Source organism: Arachis hypogaea, chromosome 17, assembly GCF_003086295.3.
Source record: "Arachis hypogaea cultivar Tifrunner chromosome 17, arahy.Tifrunner.gnm2.J5K5, whole genome shotgun sequence".
In the NCBI taxonomy this organism is placed as follows: Eukaryota; Viridiplantae; Streptophyta; class Magnoliopsida; order Fabales; family Fabaceae; genus Arachis; species Arachis hypogaea.
Window position 1 is genome coordinate 99,468,721 of NC_092052.1, and position 9,986 is coordinate 99,478,706.

Sequence of the window (9,986 nt, forward strand, 5' to 3'; positions counted from 1 at the left end):
CATTCCCTATCATGATGCAATGAATCATCACAGCTCTTGGAAAAGTGACTTCAGAGCGGTTACTTGTGGGGAGTATAGAACACCCAATAAAGTCTAGCCATCCTCTAGCAACTGGCTTGAGGTTCGCCCTTTTTAGCTGGCATGGCTGCCCTTTTGTATTCTCAATCCATTGAGTTCCAGGCAAGCATATGTCCTCTAGGATTTGATCCAGCTTTTGGTTGGCCACAACCCTTCTGTTGTATGATTCAGAGTCATCCTTTTGCAAAGGTAATTTGAAGATCTCTCTCACTGATGAGCGGATAATTTATACGCTTTTTGACATTATTTTTAGTATGTTTTTAGTAGGATCTAGTTACTTTTAGGGATGTTTTTAATAGATTTTGTGTTAAATTCACATTTCTGGACTTTACTATGAGTTTGTGTGTTTTTCTGTGATTTCAGGTATTTTCTGGCTGAAATTGAGGGACTTGAGCAGAAATCAGATTCAGAGGTTGAAAAAGGACTGCTGATGCTGTTAGATTCTGACCTCCCTGCACTCAAAGTGGATTTTCTGGAGCTACAGAACTCGAAATGGCGCGCTTCCAATTGCGTTGGAAAGTAGACATCCAGGGCTTTCCAGAAATATATAATAGTCTATACTTTGGCCAAGAATTGACGACGTAAACTGGCGTTCAACGCCAGCTTTCTACCCAAATCTGGCGTCCAGCGCCAGAAAAGGATCCAAAACCAGAGTTGAACGCCCAAACTAGCACAAAAACTGGCGTTCAACTCCACAAATGGCCTCTGCACGTGCAACACTTAAGCTCAGCCCAAACACACACCAAGTGGGCCTCGGAAGTGGATTTATACATCAAATACTTACTCATGTAAACCCTAGTAGCTAGTTTATTATAAATAGGACCTCTTACTATTGTATTAGGCATCTTTGGATTACCTTATGATCCTTTGATCACGTTTTAGGGGGCTGGCCATCTCGGCCATGCCTGGACCTTCACTTATGTATTTTCAACGGTAGAGTTTCTACACTCCATAGATTAAGGTGTGGAGCTCTGCTGTTCCTCAAAGATTAATGCAAGTACTACTGTTTTCTATTCAATTTATCTTATTTCGCTTCTAAGATATCCATTCGCACCCAAGAACGTGATGAAGGTGATGATTATGTGTGACGCTCATCATCCTTCTCCTTTATGAACACGTGCCTGACAAACACTTCTGTTCTACATGAAATAAGCTAAAATGAGTATCTCTTAGATCTCCTAACCAGAATCTTGGTGGCGTAAGCTAGAATGATGGCGGCATTCAAGAGAATCCGGAAGGTCTAAACCTTGTCTGTGGTATTCCGAGTAGGATTCAATGATTGAATGACTGTGACGAGCTCCGAACTCGCGATTGCAGGGCGTTAGTGACAGACGAAAAAGGATAGTAAATCCTATTCCAGCATGATCGAGAACCGACAGATGAATAGCCGTGCCGTGACAGGGTGCGTGAGCATATTATTCACTGAGAGGATAAGATGAAGCCATTGACAAGGGTGATGCCTCCAGACGATTAGCCGTGCCGTGACAGGGCATTGGATCATTTTCCCGAGAGATGACCGAAAGTAGCCATTGACAGTGGTGATGTATCACATAAAGCCAGCCATGGAAAGGAAGGAGACAGATTGGATGAAGATAGCAGGAAAGCAGAGGTTCAGAGGAACGAAAAGCATCTCCATTCGCTTATCTGAAATTCCTACCAATGAATTACATAAGTATCTTTATCCCTATTCTATTATTTATTATTCGAAAACTCCATGATTATTTTATATCCGCCTGACTGAGATTTACAAGGTGACCATAGCTTGCTTCATACCAACAATCTCCTTGGGATTCGACCCTTACTCACGTAAGGTATTACTTGGACGACCCAGTGCACTTGCTGGTTAGTTGTATCGAAGTTGTGACAAATTATGAATGTGACATCACAATTTCGTGCACCAAGTTTTTGGCGCCGTTGCCGGGGATTGTTCGAGTTTGGACAACTGACGGTTCATCTTGTTGCTCAGATTAGGTAATTTTCTTTTTGTTTTGTTTTCAAAAATTTTTCAAAAATCTTTCAAAATTTTCTCCTTTGTTTTCGAAAAAAAAAATAATAAAAATAATGTTTTCAAAAATAAATTATTCTATGGCTTCAAAATTTTTAAGAATGAATTCTAGTGTTTCATGAAACATGTTGAATCCTATCTGGTTGTAAAGCCATACCCAAACTGCTTTGGGATTGGTATTCAACTAATCACTCCAGTCCATGTAATTATATGCTAAAGCTTGGCTGGCTATTAAGCCATGCCTGACCCTTTGATTGGAGCTTTAGAGCATAAGATTCCTGGAATTCATATTAAAAATTTTGGAATCCTTATTTTTCTTTTTCAAAATAATTTTTCGAAAAATATAAAATAAAAATCCAAAAAAAATTTAGAAAATCACAAAAAAAAAAATATTTCATGTTTCTTGTTTGAGTCTTGAGTCATATCATAAGTTTGGTGTCAATTGCATGTGCATCTTGCATTTTTCGAAAATTTCATGCATTCATGGTGTTCTTCATGATCTTCAAGTTATTCTTGGTAAGTCTTCTTGTTTGATCTTGATGATTTTTTTTTGTTTTGTGTCTTTTCATGTTTATCATATGCATTCTTGAATTCTTAGTGCGTAAGCATTAAAGAATTCTAAGTTTGGTGTCTTGCATGTTTTCTTTGCATTAAAATTTTTTCAAAATTGTGTCTATGATATTCATCTTGACATTCATGGTGTTCTTGGTGTTCATCTTGACATTCATAGCATTCTTGCATGCATTCATTGTTTTGATCTAAAAATTTCATGCATTGCATAATTTTCATGTTTTCATAAAAATTTCAAAAATCAAAAAAATATCTTTCCCTTTTTCTCTCATCAAATTCGAAAATTTGAGTTGACTTTTTCAAAAATTTTTAAAATCAAATTGTTTCTTATGAGTCAAATCAAATTTTCAATTTGAAAATCTTATCTTTTCAAAATCTTTTTCAAAAATCAAATCTTTTTCAAAATTTTTAGTTATTTTCGAAAATTCAAAAAAAAATTATTTTTCAAAAATCTTTTTCTTATTTTTATACCAAATTTTCGAAAATAACATAAACAATTAATGTTTTGATTCAAAAATTTGAAGTTTGTTACTTGCTTGTTAAGAAAGATTCAAACTTTAAGTTCTAGAATCATATCTTGTGATTTCTTATGAATCAAGTCATTAATTGTGATTTTAAAAATCAAATCTTTTTCAAAACTAATTTCAATCATATCTTTTCAAAAATATCTTCTTATCTTATCTTTTTCAAAAATATCTTTTCAAAATATCTTTCCTAACCTCCTAACTACTTATCTTTTCAAAATTGGTTTTCAAAATTTGTTTCAACTAACTAACTAACTTTTTATTTGTTTCTTAACTTTTTTCAAAACTACCTAACTAACTCTCTCTCTCTAATTTTCGAAAATATCTTCCCTCTTTTTCAAAAACTTCTTTTTAATTAACTAATTATTTTTATTTTTATTTTTGATTTCAAAAATTTTCGAAAAAAATACTAAACATTTTTCAAAAACCATTTTCAAAAATCACTAACTCCTTTTCAAAAATAATTTTCGAAAATTCCCTCCTTTTCTCTCATCTTATTCTATTTATTTATTCATCTACTAACATCTCTTCCTCACATCATCACCAAATTCGAACCCCCTCCTCTATCTGTGTTCGAATTTCTTCTTCTTCTTTTCTACTAACAATAAGGAACCTCTTTACTGTGACATAGAGGATTCCTCTTCTTTTCTTTTTCTCTCCTCTTTCTTATGAGCAGGGACAGAGAAAAAGGCATTCTTGTTGAAGTTGATCCAGAACCTGAAAGGACTCTGAAGAGAAAATTAAGAGAAGCTAAATTACAACAATCCAGAGACAACTTGATTGAAAATTTCGAACAAGTAAAGGAGATGGCAGCCGAACCCAACAACAATGCAAGGAGAATGCTTGGTGACTTTACTGCACCTAATTCCAATTTACATGGAAGAAGCATCTCCATTCCTGCCATTGGAGCAAACAACTTTGAGCTGAAACCTCAGTTAGTTTCTCTGATGCAGCAGAACTGCAAGTTTCATGGACTTCCTTCTGAAGATCCTTTTCAGTTCTTAACTGAATTCTTGTAGATATGTGATACTGTTAAGACTAATGGAGTAAATCCTGAAGTCTACAGGCTCATGCTTTTCCCTTTTGCTGTAAGAGACAGAGCTAGATTATGGTTGGATTCTCAACCCAAAGACAGCCTGAACTCTTGGGATAAGCTGGTCACGGCTTTCTTAGCCAAGTACTTTCCTCCTCAAAAGCTGAGCAAGCTTAGAGCTGATGTTCAAACCTTCAGGCAGAAAGAAGGTGAATCCCTCTATGAAGCTTGGGAAAGATACAAACAGTTGACCAAAAAGTGTCCTTCTGACATGCTTTCAGAATGGACCATCCTGGATATATTCTATGATGGTTTATCTGAGCTATCAAAGATGTCACTGGACACTTCTGCAGGTGGATCCATTCACCTAAAGAAAACGCCTGCAGAAGCTCAAGAACTCATTGACATGGTTGCTAATAACCAGTTCATGTACACTTCTGAAAGGAATCCTGTGAATAATGGGACGCCTATGAAGAAGGGAGTTCTTGAAGTTGATACTCTGAATGCCATATTGGCTCAGAATAAAATATTGACTCAGCAAGTCAATATGATCTCTCAGAGTCTGAATGGAATGCAAGCTGCATCCAACAGTACTCAAGAGGCTTCTTCTGAAGAAGAAGCCTATGATCCTGAGAACCCTGCAATAGCAGAGGTAAATTACTTAGGTGAACCTTATGGAAACACCTATAACTCAACATGGAGAAATCATCCAAATTTCTCATGGAAGGATCAAAAGCCCCAACAAGGCTTTAATAATGGTGGAAGAAACAGATTTAGCAATAGCAAGCCTTTTCCATCATCAACTCAGCAACAGACAGAGAACTCTGAACAAAATACTTCTAATTTAGCAAACTTAGTCTCTGATCTGTCCAAGGCCACTGTAAGTTTCATGAATGAAACAAGGTCTTCCATTAGAAATTTGGAAGCACAAGTGGGCCAGCTGAGTAAAAGGATCACTGAAATCCCTCCTAGTACTCTCCCAAGCAATACAGAAGAGAATCCAAAAGGAGAGTGCAAGGCCATTGACATAAGCACCATGGCCGAACCTGTGAGGAGAGGAGAGGACGTGAATCCCAAGGGGGAAGACCTCCTGGGACGTCCAGTGATCAATAAGGAGCTTCCCTCTGAGGAACCAAAGGACTCTGAGGCTCATCTAGAGACCATAGAGATTCCATTGAACCTCCTTATGCCCTTCATGAGCTCTGATGAGTATTCCTCTTCTGAAGAGAATGAGGATGTTACTGAAGAGCAAACTGCCAAGTTTCTTGGTGCAATCATGAAGCTGAATGCCAAATTATTTGGCATTGATACATGGAAAGTTGAACCTCCCTTGTTCATCAATGAACTAAGTGATCTGGATCAACTGACATTGCCTCAGAAGAGACAGGATCCTGGAAAGTTCATATTACCTTGTACCATAGGCACCATGATCTTTAAGGCTCTGTGTGACCTTGGTTCAGGGATAAACCTCATGCCCCTTTCTGTAATAGAGAAACTGGGAATCTATGGGGTGCAAGCTGCTAAAATCTCACTAGAGATGGCAGACAGCTCAAGAAAACAGGCTTATGGACAAGTAGAGGACGTGTTAGTAAAGGTTGAAGGCCTTTACATCCCTGCTGATTTCATAGTCCTGGATACTGGAAAGGAAGAGGATGAATCCATCATCCTAGGAAGACCTTTCCTGGCCACAGCAAGAGCTGTGATTGATGTTGACAGAGGTGAAATATTCCTTCAATGGAATGAGAACTCCCTTGTGTTTAAAACTCAAGGATCTCCCTCTGCAACCATGGAGAGGAAGCAGAAAAAGCTTCTCTCCAAGCAGAGTCAACCAGAGCCCCCACAGTCAAACTCTAAGTTTGGTGTTGGGAGGCCACAACCAAACTCTAAGTTTGGTGTTGAACTCCCATATCCAAACTCTAAGTTTGGTGTTGGAGAGTCTCAACAAAGCTCTGCACATCTGTGAGGCTCCATGAGAGCCCACTGTCAAGCTATTGACATTAAAGAAGCACTTGTTGGGAGGCAACCCAATGTTTATTTATCTAACTATATTTTTCTTAGTTATGTGTCTTTATAGGTTCATGATCATGAGGAGTCACAAAATAAATATAAAAATTGAAAACGGAATCAAAAACAGCAGAAGAAAAATCACACCCTGGAGGAGCATCTGTCTGGCGTTCAAACGCCAGAACAGAGCATAGTTCTGGCGCTGAACGCCCAGAATGGGAGCACCCTGGCGCTGAACGCCCAGAACAAGCATGGTTCTGGCGTTCAACGCCAGAAATGGCAGTAAAGGGGCGTTGAACGCCCAAAATGGGCACCAACCTGGCGCTGAACGCCCAGAGTTGTGTGCAAGGGCATTTTACATGCCTAAATTGGTGCAGGGATGTAAATGCCTTGACACCTCAGGATCTGTGGACCCCACAGGATCATCTCAGGATCTGTGGACCCCACAGGATCCCCACCTACCTCATCATCTCTCTTTCCATTCATGATCATCCCTTCTTTTTTTCCATTTACCACTCACATCCATACACCCACTACCTTCAAAAAATCAACATCTCTCTCCCACCCAATCCCACCCATATGGCCGAATACACACTCCCATCCATCTCCTCCATATCTTCTTCTTATTCTTCTATTCTTTCTTCTTTTGCTCGAGGGCGAGCAACATTCTAAGTTTGGTGTGGTAAAAGCATAGCTTTTTTGTTTTTTCCATAACCATTGATGGCACCTAAGGCCAGAGAAACCTCTAGAAAGAGGAAAGGGAAGACAAAAGCTTCCATCAAGGGTCTATAGCTCAGTGGTAGAACATTTGACTGCAAATCAAGAGATCCCTGAGATACCTCAAGGGATACATTTTCTTCCACACAATTATTGGAAGCAACTAAGGGTGGAACATCAAGAGCACTCCATCATCCTTCATGAAATCAGAGAAGATCTAAAAGCATTGAAGGAGGAGCAACAAAGGCAAGGAAGAGACATAGAAGAGCTCAAGGACATCATTGATTCCTCAAGAAGGAAATGCCACCATCACTAAGGTGGATTCATTCCTTGTTCTTAATTCTTCTGCTTTTCGTTTTCTATGTTATGTGCTTATCTATGTTTGTGTCTTCATTACATGATCATTAGTAGTTAGTAACTTTGTCTTAAAGTTATAAATGTCCTATGAATCCATCACCTCTCTTAAATGAAAAATGTTTTAATTCAAAAGAACAAGAAGTACATGAGTTTCGAATTTATCCTTGAACTTAGTTTAATTATATTGATGTGGTGACAATGCTTCTTGTTTTCTGAATGTATGCTTGAACAGTGCATATGTCTTTTGAAGTTGTTGTTTAAGAATGTTAAATATGTTGGCTCTTGAAAGAATGATGACTAGGAGACATGTTATTTGATAATCTGAAAAATCATAAAAATGATTCTTGAAGCAAGAAAAAGCAGCAAAGAACAAAGCTTGCAGAAAAAAAAAATAGGCAAAAAAAAATAGAAAGAAAAAGAAAAAGCAAGCAGAAAAAGCCAAAGCTCTTAAAACCAAAAGGCAAGGGCAATTAAAAAGGATCCCAAGGCTTTGAGCATCAGTGGATAGGAGGGTCTACAGGAATAAAATCCTAGCCTAAGCGGCTAAACCAAGCTGTCCCTAACCATGTGCTTGTGGCGTGTAGGTGTCAAGTGAAAACTTGAGACTGAGCGGTTAAAGTCAAGGTCCAAAGTAAAAGAAGAGTGTGCTTAAGAACCCTGGACACCTCTAATTGGGGACTTTAGCAAAGCTGAGTCACAATCTGAAAAGGTTCACCCAACTATGTGTTTGTGGCATTTATGTATCCGGTGGTAATACTGGAAAACAAAATGCTTAGGGCCACGGCCAAGACTCATAAAGAAGCTGTGTTCAAGAATCATCATACTGAACTAAGAGAGTCAATAACACTATTCGAAATCTGAAGTTCCTATAGATGCCAATCATTCTGAACCTCAATGGATAAAGTGAGATGCCAAAACTATTCAAGAGGCAAAATGCTATAAGTCCCGCTCATATGATTGAAGCTCTGTTTCATTGATAGTTTGGAATTTATAGTATATTCTATTCTTTTTATCCTATTTTGATTTTCAGTTGCTTGGGGACAAGCAACAATTTAAGTTTGGTGTTGTGATGAGCGGATAATTTATACGCTTTTTGACATTGTTTTTAGTATGTTTTTAGTAGGATCTAGTTACTTTTAGGGATGTTTTTAATAGATTTTGTATTAAATTCACATTTCTGGACTTTACTATGAGTTTATGTTTTTTTCTGTGATTTCAGGTATTTTCTGGCTGAAATTGAGGGACTTGAGCAGAAATCAGATTCAGAGGTTGAAAAAGGACTGCTGATGCTGTTGGATTCTGACCTCCCTGCACTCAAAGTGGACTTTCTGGAGCTACAGACCTCGAAATGGCGCACTTCCAATTGCGTTGGAAAGTAGACATCCAGGGCTTTCCAGAAATATATAATAGTCCATACTTTGGCCAAGAATTCACGACGTAAACTGGCGTTCAACGCCAGCTTTCTACCCAAATCTGGCGTCTAGCGCCAGAAAAGGATCCAAAACCAGAGTTGAACGCCCAAACTGGCACAAAAACTGGCGTTCAACTCCACAAATGGCCTCTGCACGTGCAACACTTAAGCTCAGCCCAAACACACACCAAGTGGGCCCCGGAAGTGGATTTATACATCAAATACTTACTCATGTAAACCTTAGTAGCTAGTTTATTATAAATAGGACCTCTTACTATTGTATTAGGCATCTTTGGATTACCTTATGATCCTTTGATCACGTTTTAGGGGGCTGGCCATCTCGGCCATGCCTGGACCTTCACTTATGTATTTTCAATGGTAGAGTTTCTACACTCCATAGATTAAGGTGTGGAGCTCTGCTGTTCCTCAAAGATTAATGCAAGTACTACTGTTTTCTATTCAATTTATCTTATTTCGCTTCTAAGATATCCATTCGCACCCAAGAACGTGATGAAGGTGATGATTATGTGTGACGCTCATCATCCTTCTCCTTTATGAACACGTGCCTGACAAACACTTCTGTTCTACATGAAATAAGCTAGAATGAGTATCTCTTAGATCTCCTAACCAGAATCTTCGTGGCGTAAGCTAGAATGATGGCGGAATTCAAGAGAATCCGAAAGGTCTAAACCTTGTCTGTGGTATTCCGAGTAGGATTCAATGATTGAATGACTGTGACGAGCTCCGAACTCGCGATTGCAGGGCGTTAGTGACAGACGAAAAAGGATAGTAAATCCTATTCCAGCATGATCGAGAACCGACAGATGAATAGCCGTGCCGTGACAGGGTGCGTGAGCATATTATTCACTGAGAGGATAAGATGAAGCCATTGACAAGGGTGATGCCTCCAGACGATTAGCCGTGCCGTGACAGGGCATTGGATCATTTTCCCGAGAGATGACCGAAAGTAGCCGTTGACAGTGGTGATGTATCACATAAAGCCAGCCATAGAAAGGAAGGAGACAGATTGGATGAAGATAGCAGGAAAGCAGAGGTTCAGAGGAACGAAAAGCATCTCCATTCGCTTATCTGAAATTCCTACCAATGAATTACATAAGTATCTCTATCCCTATTCTATTATTTATTATTCGAAAACTCCATGATTATTTTATATCCGCCTGACTGAGATTTACAAGGTGACCATAGCTTGCTTCATACCAACAATCTCCTTGGGATTCGACCCTTACTCACGTAAGGTATTACTTGGACGACCCAGTGCACTTGCTG

At 38.8% G+C, this 9,986-nt stretch overlaps 1 non-coding gene across 1 annotated transcript; it reads right to left on the minus strand.

Annotated features, from left to right (window-relative positions):
* Positions 1-4,379: 4,379 nt before the first annotated feature.
* Positions 4,380-4,487, minus strand: LOC112768049 (small nucleolar RNA R71). Its single transcript, XR_003185489.1, has one exon. It is a non-coding gene; the product is annotated as a small nucleolar RNA R71 (small nucleolar RNA).
* Positions 4,488-9,986: the final 5,499 nt, after the last annotated feature.